The sequence below is a fragment of the Arvicola amphibius genome, chromosome 8 (genome assembly GCF_903992535.2).
Source record: "Arvicola amphibius chromosome 8, mArvAmp1.2, whole genome shotgun sequence".
Classification (NCBI taxonomy): domain Eukaryota; kingdom Metazoa; phylum Chordata; class Mammalia; order Rodentia; family Cricetidae; genus Arvicola; species Arvicola amphibius.
In genome coordinates, this window is record NC_052054.1 from 58,973,953 (window position 1) to 58,979,904 (window position 5,952).

General features: G+C 40.1%; 1 pseudogene; it reads left to right on the top strand.

Moving 5' to 3' along the window:
• Positions 1-364: 364 nt before the first annotated feature.
• On the top strand, positions 365-909 carry LOC119822014 (annotated as a pseudogene).
• Positions 910-5,952: the final 5,043 nt, after the last annotated feature.

The window sequence follows — 5,952 nt, forward strand, 5'->3', positions numbered from 1 at the left end:
AAAGTGTTCAAGATCTGCAAAAAGGAAGTAAAATTAATGAAGACAACACAAAATTAAAGAATTATAGAAATGAAAAATTTAGGAATTCAAACAAGAACTACAGAAATAAGCAAGAGAGTGTAAGAAATAGACGAGAGTGGAGAGGGAGGTGAGGGGTGTGACAATGGTTTCCAATGCTTACCCCGGCTCTGACAGGAACCTGAGATCCCCACCCATCCCCAGGTCCCATCTCCAGCTGCCAATCACTGCATATTCGGGACATAGGACCGGACTGGGTTTGCCGGTAGCTCTGTTGTCCCCGGGACATATCAGGGTCCAAGCGAGGGTTTTGCGTGACCTTGTGGCCTCTTCCTTCTCACCTACCATGGCACAGAAACCCAACATAGGCCCCACGTCAGGGGGCTAGGGTACCTACAAGCACTGGTCATTGAGTTCCAGGAGACCAAGAGCCAAAATGCCAAGGAACAAGTCCTCACCAACCTTGTCAACTTTGCCTATGACCCGGGCAACTACGAATATCTTCGGCAACTCCAAGTCCTAGACCGATTCCTTGATTTGCTGTCAGAAGACAACGAAACACTAGTGAAATTTGCTGTGGGGGCCTCTGCAACCTGTCCCCGGACAAGACCAACAAAAAGCACATTCTGCAGGCTGGAGGCATCTCGCTCATCATCAACTGTCTGTCCAGTCCCAACTAGGAGCCCTTACTATCCCGAGCTCACCTCCTTGACCATGGTCCAGTGCATGTTGTGCTTATCTCTTTCAGCCAACACACGGCTCCAGAAGGTAGCTCAGATCTTTCTAGAGGACTTCTGCTCCCTAAGCTAGATGGCTGAGACACATAGCCAAAAGGCCCATTCTGCCCTGGGTATCCCACTGCCAAAGACTGAGGCCCCACAGCAGCCCTGATTCAAGGAGACCCCAAGTCTCTGCCACTTTCTGCCTAAGACTGTCCTGGCATATGCATAGGAAGCAGAAACTAATAGCCATCAGTCCTGCCCACGTGACCCCTGTTCAGCTGTATGCAAGGTACAATCTCTGAGCATGGTGGGTATTTACAACTAAGAAAACCAGTAGGGAGTAATGAAGAAGTCAGACTTGAGATACTTAGAGGAGAAAAACAAAGCTGGTATGACTTTCATGGACTGGCACAGAAGACTACCTCTGGTGCCCCAGTGCCCAGCCAACATGCTCATATAAAAACTTTGCATAGGAGTACTCAAGAGCAGCTGCTAGAACCAGGACTCAGGAGAGTGGCCTGTAATATGAGTGTCCAGAAGGACTTTGATGACTAGAGATCAGTTGGCCTTAATAGCTGGGAAGGTGCTGTGGGGTAACTCCTCCAGTACTGAGGATGGGCATTTGGGTACAGTAGACACTGACATGGATAGTTCTGAAGCCCAGAAACAACTTTGCACACACCCATGCTTTCTGCAAGGCACCATGTGAGGAACACAAATGAGGTCTCTGCCCTAGGGCGTCACACTTCAGTGACTGTTAACCAGGTGTCTATATTCTGTAGAACAAAATGAAGAAACCATGCCCAAAAGGATCAGATAGCAGAAAATAATCAAATGAAGGTCTGAAATGAAAAAAAAATAGAAATAAAGAAAATATTAAAATGAATCAATGTAAAAGTTTGTTTTTGAGAAAATTGACAATGCAGACAACCCTTTAACCAAATTAATTAAAAGTCAGAGAAAGAATATCCAATTTAATAAAATCAGAAAAGGGCATAACAACAGACACTGAGAAAATCCGGAGACTTAAGGGCATAAATTAAAAACCTGTACTCCATCAAATTAGAAACACTAAGAGAAATTGATAGTTTTTTTATCTTTATTTTTTTTTAAATTTCTGCCTCCTCCCAGCCTCCCCATTTACCTCCTCCTTCCCACCTCTACTCCCCCTCCCTCTCCTATCTGAAGAGCAGTAAGGGTTCCTTGCCCTGTTGGAAGTCCAAGGTCCTCCTCCATCCATCCAGGTCTTGGAAGGTGAGCATCCAAACAGGCTAGGCCTCCCCAAAGCCAGTATATATAGTAGGATCAAAATCCAGTGCCATTGTCCTTGGCTTCTCAGCTGCCCTCAATGTCCGCCATGTTCAGGGAGTCCGGTTTTATCCCATGCTTTTTCAGTCCCATAGAACCTTCATCTGGCGATGGATGGAGATGGAGACAGAGCCCCACATTGGAGCACCAGACTGAGCTCCCAAGGTCCAAATGAGGATCAAAAGGAGGGAGATCATGAGCAAGGAAGTCAGGACCATGAGTGGTGCACCCACCCACCGAGATGATGGGGCTGATCTAATCGGAGCTCACCAAGGCCAGATGGACTGGGACTGATGGTTTTCTTTATAGGTAACACTTACAAACATAAAGGCTAGAGCAGATAAACAATAAACAATAAAATTAAACATATAAATCTTAGTGAAACTGAAGCTGTCATTAAAAGACTCCTAACATATAAATACAGGGCCTGATGGTTTGAGAGCTGTATTCTACTAGACTTTCAAAGAGAAGTTAACACCAATACTCATAAATTATTCCACAAAATAGAAACAGAAAAACATTGCCCTATTCATTTTATGAGGTCACTATTACACTGATAATCAAACCATAAAAAGGTTCAACTAAGAGAATTATTGACCCAGTTCCCTTATGAACATAGTTGAAAATTATTCATTAAATATGAAATACTTGCAAACTATATCCATCAAAATATAACCCATCATTTTCAAGTAAGCTTCATCCCAGAGATACAGGGATGGTTAAATATATAAAAATCATAAAATGTAACCCATTAAATAAGCAGCCTAAAAGACTAAAACTACAAAATCATTTCCATAGATGAAGAAAAGGCCTTTGATAAAATTTAACACCCTTCCATGATAAAAGTCTTGAACAGACTGGCGATAAAAATGGCATAACTAAATATATCAAAGGCAATTAGCATCAAACCTACAGTCAACATCATATTGAATAGGGAAAACTTAAATGCATCTCCAGTAAATTTAGGAGGTAAACAAGGTGGTTCTCTCTTTCCTTATTATATTCAATATAGTATGTGAAATTTCAGCTAGAGCAATAAAACAACTGAGGATATCAAGGCAATAAAAACTGAAAAGGAAGAAATTATTGTTATTTGTAAATTATATGATGCTATCTATTAACGACCTTAAATATTCTCCCAGTAAACTCTTACAGCTTGGCAAATACTTTAAACAAAATACCTAGATACAAGATTAACTAAAGAAAGAGAAAGAAATAAAAATCTGTAGCCCTGTCATATACAAATGAAAATGGACTGAGAATGAAATCCACATAATAATAACTTTTCACAATAGCTTCAAGTATGATAAAAATATCTTGAGAAAACTCTAACCAAACAATTCAATGATTTATGTAATAAAATCTTCAGGTCTATAAAGAAAGAAACTGAAAAAGATATTAGAAATTAGAAAGATCTCCTATGCTTATGGATCAGTTGGCTATAATATAATAAAAATGGCAACCCTACAGTTTTTTTTAGTGTTTTTGATTGTTGTGAAGAGACATTACCATGAAAACATTTAATTGACAAGACTCACAGTGAGCCCATCCATGCTGTAGAGTCCAAGCCCATCACCATTGTCCTTGGTTTCTCAGTCCTCTTCCACCATCAGCCACATTCAGAGAGTCTGGTTTGGTCGCCTGTTCCATCAGTCCCATTCCAACTGTACTTGCACTGAACAAAAGATGACATATTCATCAAATGGCTTTGGTAAAACTGAACCTCTGCATGTAGAAGAATAACAATAGATCCATATTTATCATCATCCACAAAACTCATATCTAAGCATATCAAAGACCTCAATATAAAACTAGCTTCACTGAACCTGATGGAAGAGAAAGTGGAGAATAGCTTTGAATGCACTGGCCCAGAAGAAAACTTTCTTGCAGAACACAAATAGTGTAGTCAGTAAGTTCATCAAGTAATAACTTGGACCTCATGAAACTGAAAATCTTTTTTAAGCAAAGGACATTGTCAAAACAACAAAGAGGCAACCCACAGTACTTGAAAATATTTTTACCCATTCCACATTTGATAGAGGACTAGTGTCCAAAATATGTAAAGAATTCAAGAAACAAGACGTCAAAAAATCAAACAATTCAATTAAAAATAGTATCTGTATCTAAGCAAAGAATTCTAAATAGAAGAATGTCAAATGTTTGAGAAATACTTAAAAAAATACTCACATCCTTAGCCATCAATGAAATGAAAATAAAACTTCATTGCATTTCCATTTTATATCTGTCAGAATGTTAAGATCAAAAACAGAAGAGACAGCAAGATATGGTGCAAAGGGAGCAATCTTCCATTTCTGGTAAGTGTATGAACTTGAACACCAACTATGGAAGTCAATGTAGTGGTTCTTAGTAAGATGAGAATCAAGACCTAAGAATACCCCTTTTGGGTACACACGCAAATAGTGTTCCATCCTACCATAGGTAGAAAAGCCAACCTGGAGTCTGATACTATCAGAGGTTTTGAACATGCCTAGTCAATGAGGGCTAAACACACAGTGTTAACAGATCAGAATACCTGGGTGCTCTGGAGGGCATATAAGGTTCTCCCCATTGCTAAATAAATGGGTCTATTAATCCCTTTCACCTGACTCCTGGAGTCTATATCATTGATGTTGAACCTTCTCATCCCTCCCTCAAGGAAGTCATTAGCACCCAGCTACAAATGGTATTCGCTTATAAAGAAATATTGTATGTTAAGTAAATGAAAAAAGTCAAAATCTGTGAGGCAAGAAAGATTAGGTAATGAGGGAAGTACGAGGGGTTATTCTTGGATCTCTCTGGAACAGGGGATAGAAGAGATTATATGAGAAGTCAAGTGGGAGAAAGGGACAGGAGTAGTGGGAGTTCGATGCGGGAGAGATGAGGTGAAGTTAAAGAGTATGAAATAAGAAGGCCGCTAAAGGAGTGGGAGGAAATTTAGAAAGAGGTGTGAAAACCTTTGGCAATGGAAACTTCAAATAGTGTGAAAATTTTTTGCAGTGACATCTATGATGATAATCCTAATGAGGACTCTTAGTAATGGGAAATATGCAGTCTCTACTGACCATCTCTTACAGGCAGGAAAGGCTTTCAGTGGTGGGAGTGGGTTGCATTCAGTTGAGTTCTTGGCTAAGGAGTCCCATAGAGAACCCTAAACAACAGAGCTAATGCAAAAAAAAAAAAAAAAAAAGTAGTTCTCCACAAATTGACAGCAGGTCTCCATTGGAGAAGTGCCGGGGATCAGCCTCAGCTGAGAAGTGAGTCTCGAATCTGGCATGTTTGGAAGGCAAAATGAATATATGGACACAGGATTCTGATGTAAGCTGGCAGGTTATCAGCTGCAGTGCAACTTCTTCTTCTTCTTCTTCTTCTTCTTCTTCTTCTTCTTCTTCTTCTTCTTCTTCTTCTTCTTCCTCCTCCTCCTCCTCCTCCTCCTTCTTCCCTTCCTCCTCCTCCTCTTCCTCCTCTTCCTCCTCCTCCTCTTCTCCTTCTTCATTTTCTTCATCTATTTCTTCATCTACTTCTTTTGCTGCTGTCTTCTCTTCCCTGAACTTCAAACCTCAGTCTTTTATTGCAAATTTTATGCAGGAAAAAGGTTCTGTTTACTTGCCACATGTTAATCATTACTTGGGCAAAGCAGTTAACAAGAAGTATAAAGAGTCTTTGAAATCAGAACCGCATCATTCATCATTACATTTTTCCCAGTTCGCAAGCCCTATGCAAACCGCTATATCGTTAATTTTTAGCTGAGTTAATCATACAACTGAGGCTTTCACCTCAGATGCTAACTACTTGCAGTTTACAGAAGCATAGTTTAGTGGGTTTTATGCCATTGTTGTACCCTTCCTGTTGTTGCCCTTCACAATTCCAATTTTGATTTATAAGATGATAGGCAGTCAGCTCTAAA